Source organism: Schistocerca americana, chromosome 1 (assembly GCF_021461395.2).
Source record: "Schistocerca americana isolate TAMUIC-IGC-003095 chromosome 1, iqSchAmer2.1, whole genome shotgun sequence".
In the NCBI taxonomy this organism is placed as follows: Eukaryota; Metazoa; Arthropoda; class Insecta; order Orthoptera; family Acrididae; genus Schistocerca; species Schistocerca americana.
The window spans coordinates 861,282,438-861,300,648 of record NC_060119.1 but is presented as its reverse complement, the minus strand read 5'-3'; the positions used below and the strand labels follow the sequence as shown (position 1 = coordinate 861,300,648).

General features: G+C 38.0%; 1 protein-coding gene across 1 annotated transcript in view; it reads left to right on the top strand.

The window, feature by feature from the left end:
- The window catches only part of LOC124594755, a 94,551-nt gene that overhangs the window by 73,629 nt on the left and 2,711 nt on the right, over positions 1 to 18,211 (top strand). The window lies entirely within an intron of this gene.

Below are 18,211 nucleotides of genomic sequence, written 5' to 3'. Positions count from 1 at the left end.
TTAGTTCAATAAAAACACACTGGCTATGTGAATTTTCCAAGCACAGTAGACCTCATTAAGAGTTTACTTTTTTTTGCTTCACCAAGCTCTTAATTTCCACCCTGTCATTTACTTTTTATTCACTTAGTAAAAGTGGTTGGAATGTCCGTTCACCAACCCATTATCCACTTTTTTTTTTTTTTAAATTTGTCATAGAAACAACCTTTTCTGCAATTAGTTTTAGAGAACTGCAGCTGGTTATGTCTTTCAATCAGCTCCTACAACATCTTGATTGAATTTCTAGGAAGTATTGCTTATGGGTTTGGATTTGTGTGTGTGTGTTTGAAGATTCCTTGTCCTTCTGAGAATCTTTTGTGATTCTAGACTGCACTGCTGAGCAATTTAGTAGCTGTGCAACAAAAATATTATGTTGTCTGATACTTAGGTGTATTGTACTAGTTTAAAAAGATTAAGTTACAAATTATTTTTGAGGTTTTTTTCTCTTTAATCTTTCATTTTAATGTACAGATGAAGAAACTTTGTAACACTTCAGATTAATTACTGGGTAAGTTAGTGTTTATTCAGGTGATTTAGCGTTTTTTCTGTTGCCAGGAAATCAGGCTTTTTATCAGTTACTGAGGCACTAAAAGGGAGCCAAAGTAACTGGTTATTATGAAAGTTTCAGCCAGTATCAAAAAATTATTATCCATTGTTATAGACAGTCAAGGCAGTGGAGCTTGCACATTCCAGATATAGTCAGTGGCAGAGACCTGTCCCTTCTGAGGTTGTTCTAAATCAGGGCTTAACAACTTGCTGATGAGTTGAGCAGAGCAGTTACGGCGTGTTGAGGAGTGAGGGAAATGTGCACACATCATGTGGTCTCAACAACTCAGGAGACATGCTAACAGGGAGGATCACTTTTGACACTGGTGCCCTCTAATAGCAGCAATGGGAAGTTGGCATTGTGTAGCACTGACACCATCTTTGCACTCCAGTCTGCAGTGCATTGTACAGAAAATATGGGTTAACAAAATGTATAGTGTATCATAAAATGCTGAATACTCTCAGGAAGTTCAGTTTACAAAGGCATTACACATCTTACCACATCAAAGAATACACAGATGCAAAATGTGAAGCGCCTGAGCATGTATATGGAGTTTTAAATCTTAAAAGGAGCTCTTTGAAGAGTAGGAAAAAGTTAATGTGTAATTTGGATGAGCTACAGAACTGCACTACTTTTAGCAAAGCCCTTGCACTCTTTCACAAATGGTGGTTTAATGAAAGAATACCATTCTGCTTGTGTTTATATGTCTTTTGTACTTTGGTAATCATTGCTGCCACAATTGTGTTGTGGTCACTGATATCAATATTGATGTGGACATCCCCAAAGAGATCAGGTCTATTTTTTGCCATTAGATCCAATATATTTTCATCATGAGTGGGGTTCCTATCTATCTGTTCTAGGTAGTTTTCAGAGAAGGCATGTAGCAAAGTTTCACAGGATGTCTTATCATTCCCCACCACTAACAAAACTGTATTTTTCTCAGATAATTGTTGGATGATTAAAAGTCTCTGCTGATGATTACAGTATGACTGGGGGAAATATGTACAAGTGAACTGAGGTTTTCTCCAAACTATTCGGTTACATCAGGAGATGAGTCTGGTGGGCAATAGAAGGATCCAGTTATCATTGTATGCCCACCCATGATCCTGAGTCTTGCCCAAGCAGTCGTACATGCTGCCTGAATTTCTGTCTCAGTGGATTTGAGTTTGTCTGCTGCGACAGATACACCACCTCCGTTTCCCATTTGCCTATCCTTTCGATGTACCCTTAAATTTTACCTAAAAATCTCACTGCTGTCAATTTCGGTTTTCAACCAGCTTTCTGTATGTAGTATTATGTGAGCCTCACTGCTTTCTAAGAGTGGTTCAAACTCTGGCGCTCTGCTGAAAATGCTTTGGAAGTTTACCATTAGGGTTTGAATACTCTCATCTGTGGTAAGCATTTCTTTCGATCTTACCCTGGTACTTCTAGGTTTCCTACAGCTATCATTATCTGGATTGGATGGGGAGTTGCCTGATCTAAAAGAACTCTTTTGTGCACCCCACGCACAGTCGGTTACATGAGTAGCAGCCTCTGATGTGAAGTGTGCACCTGACCTATCTTGTGGGACCCTACAGTTCGCAACGCTATGGCCCAAGTTCACGAAGTTGCAGCCTAGCTTGTCACATAACTTTCGAAGTATCTGGTTCGGTCCTTCCACTTGACTCAGAGCCAAATGGCAATGATCAGTTCTGTGGACAGTGCTGCAAATTGTGAGAGCTTCGTTGAAACTCAAAATGCAAGGCTGGTCTTCTCAACCTTCTCTGCCAGTTTCTGGAATTACCAAAGGATGACCCCAGAGCCCAGATGACAGGCATTGTTCGTTCCAATGTGCCCCACAATCTGCAGTTGGTTGCACCTTGTTAACTAAGTGGTAAGGCCAAAATAGCCTTTTCAACATTTTGAGTGAGCCCCCGAGGCATATGCACTTAGTGTGCCTGGTATCCTGTTGTCCTATCCCTTGCTGCCATTTCCCTAAGAGGTACATCATTTGCCATACATTTGAACTGCTGATGATTAATATATCACTACCCTTTTGCGTTGCCTCCTCCTGACACCGGACAAAAGAGGTTTTCCCCAAGACAGATGAGGTGAGTTCCACTGGCTCAGTTTCAGTGAAAGACAGCACCTCAAATTTGTTGGTTAGGGGGATCAGTTCAGTACAACACTCTTGAGTCCTTCCTGGTCCCTGTCCACCCTGAATGCCTAGATCTATCGTTGGCACACCACTTACAATCAAGTGGGTGGTAGGTCATCGAGGCACTCGCGAAATTTCACAATATATCACAATACTATCAATGAAAGATTACGCAGAAGCAATGCAAACAGTAAAATATGCGAATCTAGAACTTTAAATTGACACACAATCTTATACATGCGGTCTCAAACAAGGGAAAATTCCTGTCACCTTTTACATGTAAACAAATGTGTGTATTGCTGGATTTTTCACTTAGGTGATTCTGTGCACACTTCTACCCTGGCAAGCTGAAGAACAACACTGCAGCTAAGTTTATTTCAACCAAAATTGTTAAAATATGCAGCACCAACAAAGTGCGTAGGCTACCTGTTACAGCTAACAATGCTAATAAGACTATGCCCAGTAAAGTACTGGGGTGTCAAGCCAATGTTCAGATTGGTGATGGCTTTACATATTGATATGAAACCAGGTGTACATCTGTGCTTATCCCGACCATTTTGTGTAATTCTGTCTTTCTGCTACAGATTATCTTTTGTTGACCAAGATTTCTTTATAGAAATGTATTTAGAAATAGATTAAATTAGCATTCACATCCATTGTGCTGATGATTTGCAGGTTCCTTCTAAAGGTACCTGTAGTGAGCTCATTACTGTAATTATGTTAATTGCTTATCTAATTAATAAGAGTCGTAGTTGTCATGTAGTCTGCTATGGCTAACTGGCCATCAAGATCTGGTACTCATGTAAAATTAGGTGGTGATGAACATTTTTTGCATATGAGGACGTAGTCAATAATATGACATCTTCTTTATACTTTTACAAAATTAGCTGCTCCTTGTTGTTTTTACATAGGTTTACAACAAGCTTGTTCTTGTATTTGTGCCATTTTCAAGTGTTCCTGATGACTTTACATTTATATATCATTTTAATCTAGCTCTATGTATCAATACTATGATATTTTTATTTTATACTTAAATCTAGATGGAGTGACACCCATAAAACTTTTTGGAATGCTATTTCTTTTACTTACTAAGTTATTAAAGTAGATCACATATTTACTTCCTATAGAAATTTATTGTCATTGTTTGACACTTGTCAAATGACAGATTGTTCAATTGATGCATTATGTTTACATGTAATTTATACATTTGGTAGTCAGAAATATTTTTTGCCAGAGATACTTTGCATTATGTGGATGTGTGATCTTAGTGTTGTCTATTGTTTTCTGTTTATCGTGTATTGTTCAACCCTTTTCTTTTCTATTATATCAACTCAGTTTTACAGATAGTTTTTATGTTTGAGGTCCATTTGTTCATTTAGGGTGTCATTCGGATATCTGTGTGTGTATAAATTTTAGGTTCATCCAAAATGTTCATGTTTTGACCTTTTGGTATCCTGTGTAGAATTGTCAAAGCATATTTGATTGTGTTCACTCTATGGTTTTTATTTCTGAAGTATAGGTAAAATGTAATTGGTTACACTAACAAAATAAAAACCACAGAGTGAACACAATCGAAAATGCTTTAAAAATTCTACATACGGTACCGAAAAGTCAAACTATGAACAATTTGGAAGAACTAGAAATTTATACACACACAAGTAGTTATCCAAGTGAGATCCTAAACGAACAAATTGATCACAAACAAAAAAACTATCTTGAGAACTGTAGTAATGTAACAGAAAAACAGGGATGGGCAAAACATATAAAACAGAAAACAATAGACAATATTAAGATCGCACATCTACATAATGCAAAATATCACCGATAAAAAATATTTCTGACCACCAAAGATATAATTTACTTGTAAACATAGTGCACCAATGGAACAATCTGTCATTTGACAAGTGTCAAACAAAAACATGAAATTTCTATAGGAGATAAATATGTGACCTATATTAACAACATAGTAAATAAAAGAAATAATGTTCCAAGATGTTTTACGGGACATGACTCCATCTAGATTTAAGTATAAGATAAAAATATAATAGTGTTGTTACATGGATGCAGAATAAAATGATATATCAATGCAATGTCGTCTGAAACACTTGAAAATGACACAAATACCAAAACAACCTTGTCATGAACCTATATGAAAACAACAAAAATTAAAACTATCAGCTAATATTTTAAAAATATGAAGATGTCATATTATGACCTTTTGCAAGCTGCGGGCTCAGCAGAGAAGAGGTTATAGTCAATAATGTTGTCTACAAAGGTGAACTGTCCTGCATAGTTTTGATGGAAACTTTATAACAAAGATTACACTGTAAATGTTCAGTAATATTTCTGTATCATTGTTTTGCTCAGACTCCTTAAAGTTAATTTTGGAATCACCAAAAATCATTATTTACTCTCTTTCAGCAGACATAACACGGTTTCAAAATTTTGTAACTACTTTTGAAAATTTCCCAGTGGTGATTGTTGGGGGGAGAGAGAGAGAGAGAGAGAGAGAGAGAGAGAGAGAGAGAGAGAGCGCGCACGCGCCGGGGTGTGGCATATGCTGTGCTGTGATGTGATGTTAGGCATTATGACATCACACGTAAATGCTTGCATGTGGTGATTATCATAAAAACTACGTGTGGCTATAGTTTGGAATTTGCAGTTTTTCACATAACATGGACAACTGCTGCATTTTCCACATTGCTTCTACAATAGAAATCAGCTAATTTACAGTCTTCAACATGCAACATTTCCATTCCCCCATTTACATGACACTCAGTTAGATAAAGTACATCTACTAAATTTTTCACTTCATGTTTCACTTAGGTGTATTGTAATATTATAAACCTTGTTTCTCAAAGCTGTACTATAATGGTGACTGAAGCTAAATGTACTCTCCAATTTATCTATTTCTGCAGTATTTGGAACATTGCGTACTTTAATCTCTTTCACTATTGTCTACCTGGAGGAAGAAGTTAGCCTGAAACGGAAGTCCCCCTCACACTGTCAATTACAGAAATTTGTCATGTGTGATACATCCCACCTTGTTCCCAGCGTTTTTTTAAGCTAAGCTGTTCTTTTCCTTCCTGTTGAGATGCAGTCTTCATTTTGTGTATTCTAACCCCTCAATAGCACCATCTGGGCATGTCTCATTTGGCTTTCTTCAAAGCCTGCAGCAACTCTCTAAGTTACCAGTTAATTTGTTTTATACCTTTAAGCCAAGTTCCAGGTCAGGACTAAAGCACGTATGCAGTTCTATGACTTTTTAAAATGTATCGTGCCTGGATAGTTCAATCAGTGAACATGTGCCCATAAAAGATAATTGTTTCAGTTTGAGGCCTGGTGCGGCAGGCAGTTTTACTTTGCCAGTAAGTTTCAAATTGATGTACAGTCCATAGCACAGTGAATATTCATTCTGTGAAACAACTCATGTTTGTTATTCAGTTTGATAGTCAATGAGCTCTGCAGACTAATCCCTCTTTGCCACAACCTGTAATATTTTCCCATGTACCAGTTTGTTTCCTCTAATTGCCCTAATTCAAAATTTGTGGCCACAAGTTCTGCATGAAGGTCACAATTTCTAGCTTCCTTTCCAGAAAATTTACATTCCTAATCAGGTACTCCTTTTTCTACTCCACTGCATTCACCCATATCACACCAGAATTTCACTACAGAACACCCACTCACCCACTTATATACAATGGTGTCCACATTTATCACCAAAAGCAGTAGAGGTATTAATAGATGGCAAAATCCGTATCACTTCAGGCCGGGGGGTTACCTTCATGGTCTTGGATGTTATTGAATTTAAGATAGGTTGGACAGGTTTTATTTTAAAAAGTAACATTTTTTTTAACTTCGAAGGGTAAGATAGTTGATTCTTACTAATTTCTTTGTTGCAGTGTTTATTTCCATTGTCTTTGTTGCAGTTATTTCTTATCACTTTCTTTGTTGCAGATATTTCTTACACTTTGTTGTAGTTTCATGTCAGTTTCTTTGTCATGATTGTTCAGCGCAGATTACTGTATTGTAGTTGTTAATGCTAGTTGTTTGCTGAAGAGGTTTCTTAGAAACCTGAGACCATTCAGTGAGTTCTGTGTTTTCATGAGGAATTTGCCAGTTGACACAGTTGCATTGTGTTTTGTGATAAGGACTGAAATATCTTCTGACTGGGGCCACAGAAGAGTCAAGTGTGCTGACTATTTGGATACCTATAAAAGAGTGATATATAAGACAGACAAAAAACAGACTTTGTTCAGGTTGGGGATAAGTGTCCTCATTTGAAGCCTGTTTCAAAGTGAAGATGTTTCCAGTGATGACTTTTTGTGTTCTAAATGTTTTGACAGAATAACAACAATGATGGTATTTGAACAAGGTGAAGCCTACTGTGGTTCAGATTTTGCATCAATAGATGGAGAATTAAATACCCTGAATGTGTCAGCTACTACAGAGGTAGGTGTCAGTCCTGTTAATCCTGTTAAGAAACCATGGTCAGCGAAATCAAGTATAAGCTCTATGCATCAAAAAAGCGCAGAGAAATTACTAAAGCTATGGATGAATACACCACAGCAGAACTGACCACACACACTCTTCAAAGTAGAAATTCGATCTTCAGAAGAAAATTAATCAAAATACTCTTGCACCTCTTGCCATAAATTTTTCACAAATGTCAATTCAGCTGTTGAATATTGTGCATCCTGCAGTGAAAAGGTGCAAGTTTCAATTATTATTCCAGAGAAATTTTCAAAGAAAGCAATTTTGAACCACGTCCCGTCAGTATCAAAGTACATTGTAGACAAATCAAGAAATGTGAGGTCTGTAAAAGGAGTCTTTGGAAGACCAGATCCCTATTATGGTCATTCTGTAGAAGCAGCTCAAGTTGAAATAGTGCAGTCATTTTATCTGGAAGATAAATGGGACTGTTCTTGCCAGAGTGCCAACAAGGAAGACACACTAACTGTAATAGTTGAAGGTCAAAAAGTTGTGAAAGTGAAGAGGTACAAGACTCACAGTATTAAAGAAACTTTTGCAATTTATAAGAGCAACTATACAACTTCTCATATTGGAAGATCAAAATTTTGTGCACTACGACCTAAATGGGTAGTTCCACACCCACCCAGAGGTGTCTGTTTATGTGTGTACTGTGTGAATTTTGAACTTTATGTGGTAACTTTGGAGAACTTACTGGAGCACGTGACATATGACACCTTGTTGGGAGTGTGAAATCATTAGTAGTCTCTGATGTAAAGTGAAAGACTTGTATTTTTCAAGAATGTGTCGACTGCCCTGGAAAGGGAGGACTGTCTTAACAGACACTTGGCGTGGAAGACGTGACAGATAACTCTGCCAAAATTACATACACAACATGGGAGGAAAATAAACTAATTAAGACAACTGTTGCCTTTGACAGTTTCATTGATGAACTTGGTAAATGGTCAGTGGAAGCGGTAGCACACCAGCATCTGAAGAAATTGCAACACCACCACATTGCAAAAGTGAAAGAGTGTGTACAGGCGAAGAACTATATTAACTGCTTCACTGTGATTTTGCTGAGAACTGGTCTGTAACCCTCCCACAAGAAGTACAAGGATATCATTGGAGAAGTGTCCAGGTTTCAATTTTTGCAGGAGTGACATATTTTCAAAACAAGACCGCAAGTGTTGCAGTTGTAAGTGATGACACAGGACATGAGTCAACACATGGGGCTAGTGATGTGCAAAATTCTTCAACTGCAAACAGGGGCAGAGAAGATCATCATTATTTCTGATGGTGCTCCTAGTCATTTTAAAAATTGCTACCAGCTGTTTGAATGAAGTAAGTCGCTTGTGCCAAATGACTGGGAATACAGTGCTACTGGTCACGGGAAGGGGCCTTGGGATGCTGTAGGCGGCCTGCTGAAGCAGCATGCTACAAAACAAACTTTACAGACCAAATACAGCTGCGATTCAGAATGCTAAGGATTTTACGAGAGTCGTGAAATCTTACACATCCACAGCCCTCATTCTTTTGTCCAAAGAGGAAATTCAAGAACTCCGTGAGAAGAAAAATGAAGAATGGTCCAAACAAACTACTCCTATGGAAGGAGTTCAGAAGACACATTTTTGAACACAAAGTGATGGGCGAACTCATATTTCACGCACTTTAAAGAGCAAGAAAGAAGAAATATTGTTCATTCGACCAACACATCAGAAATAGCAGCATAATATTCAGATTCACAACCTGAGTAGGGGGACATTTTGTGGTTTTTTTTTTTTTGTGTGTGTGTGTGTGTGTGTGTGTGTGTGTGTGTGTGTGTGTGTGTGTCCTGTATTGCAGAGAGATTATAGACACCAGTTATGAGTTAAATGAAATTGTAGTGAACTTTATGCTACCATATGGACCAGGTGCTGGATATACAGGGCTATTTCAAATGATTGAAGCGATTTCATAAATTCACTGTAGCTCCATTCATTGACATATGGCCACGACACACTACAGATAGGTAGAAAAACTCATAAAGTTTTGTTCGGCTGAAGCCGCACTTCAGGTTTCTGCCGCCAGAGCGCTCGAGAGCGCAGTGAGACAAAATGGCGACAGGAGCCGAGAAAGCGTATGTCGCGCTTGAAATGCACTCACATCAGTCAGTCTTAGCAGTGCAACGACACTTCAGGACGAAGTTCAACAAAGATCCACCAACTGCTAACTACATTCGGCGATGGTATGCGCAGTTTAAAGCTTCTGGATGCCTCTGTAAGGGGAAATCAACGGGTCGGCCTGCAGTGAGCGAAGAAACGGTTGAACGCGTGCGGGCAAGTTTCACGCGTAGCCCGCGGAAGTCGACAAATAAAGCAAGCAGGGAGCTAAACATACCACAGCCGACAGTTTGGAAAATCTTACGGAATAGGCTAAAGCAGAAGCCTTACCGTTTACAATTGCTACAAGCCCTGACACCCGATGACAAAGTCAAACGTTTAGAATTTTCGGCGTGGTTGTAACAGCTCATGGAAGAGGATGCGTTCAGTGCAAAACTTGTTTTCAGTGATGAAGCAACATTTTTTCTTAATGTTGAAGTGAACAGACACAATGTGCGAATCTGGGCGGTAGAGAATCCTCACACATTTGTACAGCAAATTCGCAATTCACCAAAAGTTAACGTGTTTTGTGCAATCTCACGGTTTAAAGTTTACGGCCCCTTTTTCTTCTGCAAAAAAAAAAAACGTTACAGGACACGTGTATCTGGACATGCTGGAAAATTGGCTCATGCCACAACTGGAGACCGACAGCGCCGACTTCATCTTTCAACAGGATGGTGCTTCACTGCACTTCCATCATGATGTTCGTGATTTCTTAAACAGGAGATTGGAAAACCGATGGATCGGTCATGGTGGAGATCATGATCAGCAATTCATGTCATGGCCTCCACGCTCTCCCGACTTAACCCCATGCGATTTCTTTCTGTGGGGTTATGTGAAAGATTCAGTGTTAAAACCTCCTCTACCAAGAAACGTCCCAGAACTGCGAGCTCGCATCAACGATGCTTTCGAACTCATTGATGGGGACATGCTGCGCTGAGTGTGGGAGGAACTTGATTATCGGCTTGATGTCTGCCGAATAACTAAAGGGGCACATATCGAACATTTGTGAATGCCTAAAAAAACTTTTTGAGTTTTTGTATGTGTGTGCAAAGCATTGTGAAAATATCTCCAATAATAAAGTTATTGTAGAGCTGTGAAATCGCTTCAATAATTTGTAAATAACCCTGTAGGTTTCCAGCTGAAGGACAGCAAAAACACCGTCAGGACTCACCTCCTGTTCACATTGTTTTGAAGATTGTAAGTGCTCAAATTCCTATTGGTTCAACAGGCAGGCATCACTCTATATCAAACGAAGATACTGAAGCAGTGGAATACATTTTTAGTCCATTGACTGGTTAATTTCAGTACAAAACAAAGTGCACAGAAGTTGTATAAATTGAAACCTTTAAGTGTTTGGACATATCACATACATTTTGGAACCATTTAAAATGCTTGGAAAATGAGTCTCTTACTCATCTTTCAAAACTAAAATTATGACCTAAAAGTGGAAGCTCTCCTTTTCAGGGAATGTAAATCTATATGGTAATAATCAACAGAAAAAAATCAATATTTTATGGATTGGCATTTTTGGGAAAAAAAAAATTCCATAAATTATATATAGAAAAAGTTCAGAATGCTATAGCAAAAGAACTTTGACAGATAAGTCCAAATGGAGGATTTCTTTGTAATAAAGCAATTATCTTTCAGATAAAAAAAACCAACAAAACTGTTCCAGAGATAAAACATTTAAAAATTTTTTTCAAAATTTGCATCTTCTAAATGGTATGCGCACTGTCATCTTTGGAGGGCTATATCTTGGAGCAGAATTTTTTTTTGAAGAAAACGAAAAATAGGTGTTCCTTACTTACAAGGGGAAGGCCTCAGACACGGCCAACCGATTCAGCTCAGATTTGGCAGGTTGCTTGTGTACAACCTAAAACGAAGGACTCTAAGATATTTTGGGTCAACACCCTCGCAATTTTGAGAAAATCACCCCTAAAGGTTATGTGAGCAGTGGACTCAAAATTGGAGGGATCGATAGATAATTGTAAATAGAGCATTTTTCATCATCAGGTATGGGATCCTAAAACGCCTACTATTCCAGAAATCGACGAAAGAAACTTTTACAACTGTCGCTTCTGTACCCACGTGGTAAACGCTTTTCGCCGACAGCGGCAATAACGCAACGGCTAAGGTAACTGGCTGGGAATTTTCGTTTGTATTTTTCCATATCTCAATTGATAGGGATAGGAGGGTTAATAAGGTAAGTAAATCAATAAGGAATGATGATAATAATAAGGTAGGCAAACTAATTACCCAAACGCCGTGAGTTGGTAAAGTATTAAACTTTTAAGCCTTGTCACATGACAACAACTACGAATAACAGTGCTTCGAATTCCTCACGAGGGATCACAGATAGCCAACCGCACGACGCTTGTTTACAGCGAGGCACGGGACATAATGCACGCGGGGAGAGTTATGTTGTCCCGGTTGCCTCTTCGTCATATCATAGTTGTGAATCAGGAAGAGAGAAGGTGTCCAGCACGAGCTTTATAGAAGTCAATCGGAAAGAGTTGTTTTCAATCATTAGGCTGCCGCGAACCTCGCAGATACATGTAGTGATTTTTCCATCATTAATGTGCTGAATGAAGTAAGTTTTGTGAATGAATACAGTGTTATTCAGTAAGTATCATATGACGAGTGCTGTATGTAGTTTGTAGTAATTAGCTCGTCTTTTTATGCTGCAGTAACTAGTTATTATTTGTTGTCATATCTTTCAGGTGCATAATCTGAGTAATGGAGGATGTACACCCTTCTACTAGCAATGTAATATATAGTTGGGAGCCTGTCACAGACGATGGCAAGTGGGAAGTTACTGTTGCTGTGTTTTAGTTTGTAAAAGTGTTGCAATACAGATGCATTATCAATGCACTACCGGAAGCAGCCAGGTCTGTTTCTCGGCATTGCAGATTGATAGGAACGACTATCGTCGAGAGATTTTTGGAGCTAACGAACGAAATGACTTTTCTTGATACTGAAGTACTATACCACGAAGATGAAGCAGAAGATGATTCAGTGGAAGATATCCCAACTAGTGAGTTGCAAAATGGTCATAACACTTTGGAAATCTCCACGTCTCTGGGAATATGTGCTTCATTTGTTTCCGATGAGCATTACGAACCGGTTACTAAACAATTTAACTACAGCGCTATAGCCCTTGAAGCAAAAGTTAAGGCGGTAGCGCTAGCCAGGAATCATCCAAATTGGAACTTACAAACACTGCAAGAGAACGGAGCAACAACAGCCCGGAAACAGAAGGAGGACTTGAAATTGTGGGAAAGTGATATTGTTAAAGGAGGGACAAGATACGACAAATACCAGGCGATAAATAAGTGGACATACGGCCAATTTGTAGAGTCTCATTGACGTAACGAGAATGTAACAGTGAGAATACTTCAGGAGTGTGCTGCAGGTGCAGCTTTTCAGTATACGGCCAACAAGGATTTTACGTTTGCTGCATCATTATCTTGGGCAAGAAATTTCAAATCGGAGTATAAAACTCGTCGCTGGCACCTCACTAAATACGTCTCTAATAAGGAGTTACAAAATATAGAAGATATACAGAAAGTGGCGGCTCTTTTCAAGACGCAAACAGCGTCATTGATGACCGGTTTTAATCGTGATTACGTGATCAACACCGATAAAACTTGATGCAAGTAATGGGCGAACATTCGACGCACGTTATTGCATAAGGGAGAAAAACGAACCCTTGTCGCAGTTGGTAGTAAAAACATACTAACACATTCGTACACGGCGCAATATGCCATTACAGCCTCTGGAAAAGTGTTGCCTAAGGTTTTCCTGTGTTTACAAGAAACGAATGTTACATTTGGTCCTCGGGTTATAGAAGAGGTCAATCGTTTAACCGACTCATTGAAAAATGTTTACATTACCTGCTCCAAACTGACGAATGCGATTTACAGAACATTTCTTGAGAATGTTTTAAAACCATACGTTTCTGATAACAAGTTGTGTCTAGTATTGGATTCCTGGAGTGGACAAAGTAGTACTACAATACATGACCCAATGTTTATAGATGGCGAGGGTCAGCCGACGTGCAAAGTACAAGTAATACTTCCAAACTGTACACCTATGTGCCAACCGTGTGATGTTTACTTCTATCGCCAGGTAAAAACTTTATTTCCAGTGTGCTTCTGGAAACCCAGTGGGAATTGCACAACCGCATGGGTGCAATAACTATTTACAGCATAGTTCATAACCAGCTTTCAGCACCGGTTTTTCAGGCAATGATATCGTATGCGTGGTATGCGTCAAAATTAATTCCCAAAAAAGATATATTTTTAAATGTAAACCAAGTTTGTTTTCCGCCGACTTTTCGGAAGGAACAGTGTAGCTTTCGAAAGATTGCATTCATTAAATGTTCTTGGTGCCGTGAGTATATTTGTTTCAAATTTTTATATGTTCGACGAAAAGTGAGGACACGTAACAGTGACTGGAAGAGCCATTGTAAGGTGACTTGAAGTAACTTTTTAGTTGTTTAATAACCCAAGAGGGTTGAGAAATTTATTTGCCTACCTTATTATTATCATTCCTTATTGATGTACTTACCTTATTAACCCTCCTATCCCAATCAATTGAGATATGGAAAAATACAAACGAAAAGAATAACATCCATTAGGTTTCTTCGAGATTTGAACCCGGGTTCTCTGATTCCCAGCCAGTTACCTTAGCCGCTGCGCTATCAGTGCTGTTGGCAAAAACCGTTTACCATGTAGGTACAGAAGCAACAGTTGTAAAAGTTTCTTTCCTCGATTTCTGTAATAGTATGCGTTTTATGATCCCATACCCGATGATGAAAAATGCTCTACTTACAATTATCTACCGATCCCGTCAATTTTGAGTCGATTGCTCTTCATAGCTTTTAGGGGTGATTTTCTCAAAAACGCGGGGGTGTTGACCCGAAATATCGTAGATTCCTTCGTTTTAGGTTGTAAACAAGTGACCTGCCAAATTTGAGCCGAATCGGTTGGCCGTGTCTGAGGCCTTCCCCTTGTTAGTCCTTCATTTTAACATACGCTAAATTCAATAACATTGGAGACTATGAAGGTAAGATTTTTCCCTAACCTACCTGAATTGATACGGAGTATGCCAGGTATTAGTGTTAAACAAGTTAGAAAATTTAACTCGAGAGCACAGACACAACATAAAGAAAATAATTGTTCTCAAGTTAAAGAAAATAATTGTTCTCAAGTTCATACCAGTAAGCAGTTTGCATTTTATTTTCTGTTGTGAATAACCAGACACTTGCATAACAACAAATTCTAACTAATTAAAAGTTATCAATACAGTGATATTAATCTTGAATGGAATGACCTCCTCAGTGCCTACCAGCATTGGTTTCGAAAACATTGATCATGTGAAACCAGCTCAGACTTTTCTCACATGACATATTGAAAGTTTTGGATTAAGGTAACTGGGTAGATGCAGTGTTTCTTGATTTCGATTCAGTACTGCACACACACTTATTGTCAAAAGTACGATCATATGGGGTATGAAGTGAAATTTGGGAATTGACTAGGGAGGACACAGCATGTAACCTTGTATGGAGAGTTGTTGTCAGATGTAGAAGTAACTTCAGGTGTGCCCCAGGAAAGTGTGTTGTGACCGTTGCTGTTCATGTTTTATATTAATGACCTTGGAGACAAAATTTTAGTAAAAATCAGGATTTTTGCAGATGATCAGTTATCTGTGATGCGGTACTATCTGAATTAAGGTGCATAAAAATTCAGTCTGATCTTGATAAGATTTCAGCGTGATGCTCTAAATGTTCAGAAATGTAACATTTTTGCACTTAACAAAATGAAAAAATTTAGTATCCTACGACTGTAAAATCAGTGAGTCCCTGTTGGAACTGGCCAACTCATAGAAATATCTTCGTGTAACACCTTTTAGGAGTAGAAAATGGAATAATCACATAGGCTACAGGCTGAGTCATGGATAAACCAAGTGGTAGATTTTGGTTTACTAGTAGAATTCAGGGGAAATTCAATCAGTCTACAAAAGATGTTTCTTACAAATCATTCGTGCAAATGTTTCTAGAATACTGCTCAAGTGTGTGGGACCCATACCAGGCAGGACTCACTGGGGATATTGAATGTTTACAGAGGAGGACTGAATGACTGGTCACAGGTTTGTTTAATCCATGGGAGAGTGTCCCAGAGATACTGCACTGGATGACTCTTGAAGACAGACATAAACTACCATGAGAAAGTCTGTTAACAAAGTTTCAAGAACCAGCTTTAAATGATTATTTTAGGGATATACTACAACCCGTATGTATCTCTCGCATAGGGACCTTGGGATAAGATAAGAATAATTACTGCATGCACAGAGGCATTCAAACAGTCGTACTTACTGCACTCCATATGCGAATGAAACAGGAAGAAACCCTAATAACTGGTACAAAGGGACTTGCCCTTTGCCATGCACCTCACAGTGGTTTGCAGAGTATAAATGTAAATGTAGATGTAGAATGGGAAATACTGTTTTTTAATGTGTGTTGTTACAAAATTATGCTACAGACACAACTAATCAGGCATACAGTAATACAATGTTTCCAACTATTAATCAAATTAGTACACACAAACATTCAAATGATAATTGCTACACATGCCAAAGATAGTATCTACAGCACAAAATGACCAGTGAAATAAAAAATAATGTGATTGTGAAATTTAAGTAATGTATTATTAATTATTATGTAATTCAGATAGATTAGTTGTACATAGTGTTAAATTAAATAATTTATATGTAGATCTAATGTTACAGTTTTTCTCTTGGTGCAGTCAGTTGTGAGACAACAGGATGGAAGATGAATGTTGGTATGCTGGCTAAGTGCCATCACTATTCAAACTCCCCCCCTCCCCCCTTCTCCCCCCCCCCTCCCCCCCAACACACACACAAATGCTCTATACTACCAAGAAAGAAAAAAAGAATCTGTATCTTCAGATAATAGTGGTAAATATAGTACAGCATCACCTTGCATATCATTTTTCAACTTCTGGCGCTCAGTTACAGCATAGGCCTGGCTGCTGTAAATTTAGTTGCTGGTTCCCAGACATTACAAATTATGTAGCAAACACCATTGCAAACATCATTTCTACTCACAGAGTAGGTACATGCCTTTACACCCATTTGATAGGCAAGATGCTACAATCTTGAAAATACTTTGGGACATTTCTGCTAGCACCCATTGGTACTGCTGTGATGAAATGGATTTTACCAGCATAAATTGTTCCTTGAAACTGAGTAGATGATAGCCAGTTAGAGACTGTGGACTAAGAAATGAAATGGAGAACTATCTATCTTTGTTGTATAATTTAAGTGAATCACTGATTGGTTAAAGCCATTTACACCCTTTTTTTTTCTTTTCCTTAGTAAAATCGTTCCAAGAATGTGTTCCAAAGGAAAACTTGTTCTCTATTAGAACCACATACATACACAGAAATTATCGATTTTTTTGATTCTCTTCCCTAGTATTCTTTCATAGTATACATCTCAATAAATACCCCATAAGTCAATGAACAATACATGATGTACAGCACTTCATGCCATTATGCTGAGCACAAAATTTCGAAGGATAAGTAATAAATAGTTGCAGATAGTTAGTGTTACTAACTTATTTATATGTGGTAATTGCTGTACACCAAGCCAGATATAAAATCTGGTTTGTTGTATAAGCTTAATTCTATTTTCATGTTTTCCATTGTATGCCTTTCAGTGCTAATGATACATGGAACATTTCAGTTTGCTAAGTAAGCCCTTGTAATTTTACATAGTTTAATGTTCTGTACAACTGTAGGGGCAAACTTTTATCATGTTTTAAACGTATTTTGCATTGACTCATGCCTCTAAGGTAATTAAACCTTTGTATATTTGTCATTTGATGGACTTCAGGTAAGCTTTAACTAGCAGAGAGGATATTAATACTACATTTACGCAAGAAGAAAGTCATTTCTCAGTTCAGTATGTCAAGTTTCACTCACTCATTCCTTGTGTGTTTTCTTGCTGAATTAGCTCCGGCTTTTATCTTTTTTCAAGGTGAAGGCCTAGTTTTTGTATTAATTGTCATCTTGGGCTCAATCATTCTATTTTAAAATGCAGATTCTGTACTAGAATACAAAAATTAAAGAATTGCCGCATTCAGAAACATTAGGGGCTGACAGAAATTTGTAGGTGTGACCTCTGGCTGTCTTGGTTGCAGTCAGTTTGCAGTAATTAGTCAGGATGAGATAAGATTCAGTTTTCATTCTATAGACCCAAAAATGAGATGATTCTTGTGGGCATGGAACATGTCAGAAAGTATAACATAAAACACATAGAACATTTGATTATAGTAACCACTTCCCTGATCATTTATTAGGAGATTGTCAAAATATGTTAATACATTACAGTAAACTGGAACTGCCAATATTTACAAAATTAATACATTTTATGGAGTTATAATAAATTTTTTACACACAAAGTGCTATGAAAACTGAAATCCAACAGATACTTTTACTTAAGTTGGTCCAGCAGATATTCATCTATAGAATAAAAGGAGTTACCTACCAAAAAGTCTTTCAAACTCTGTTTAAACTGTGCTTTGTCTGAAACCAGGTTTTTAATGGTTGCTGGCAGTTTATTGTAATTGTGTGTTCCTGAATATTGGCCCCTTTTTGGACCAAGGTAAGTGATTTTAGGTCTGTGTTAGTGCATATTCCGTATGATTCTATATGACATAATAGGATCATAGTAGTATGAAGGTTTTTTAATACTTCTATCTCCTGCATCTGACATCATTCGCATTGTGAATACCGACTTGTTTAGGAGCTTCTCAACTGAATTTATTATCGAGTTGTAATCCCAGAAATTTAA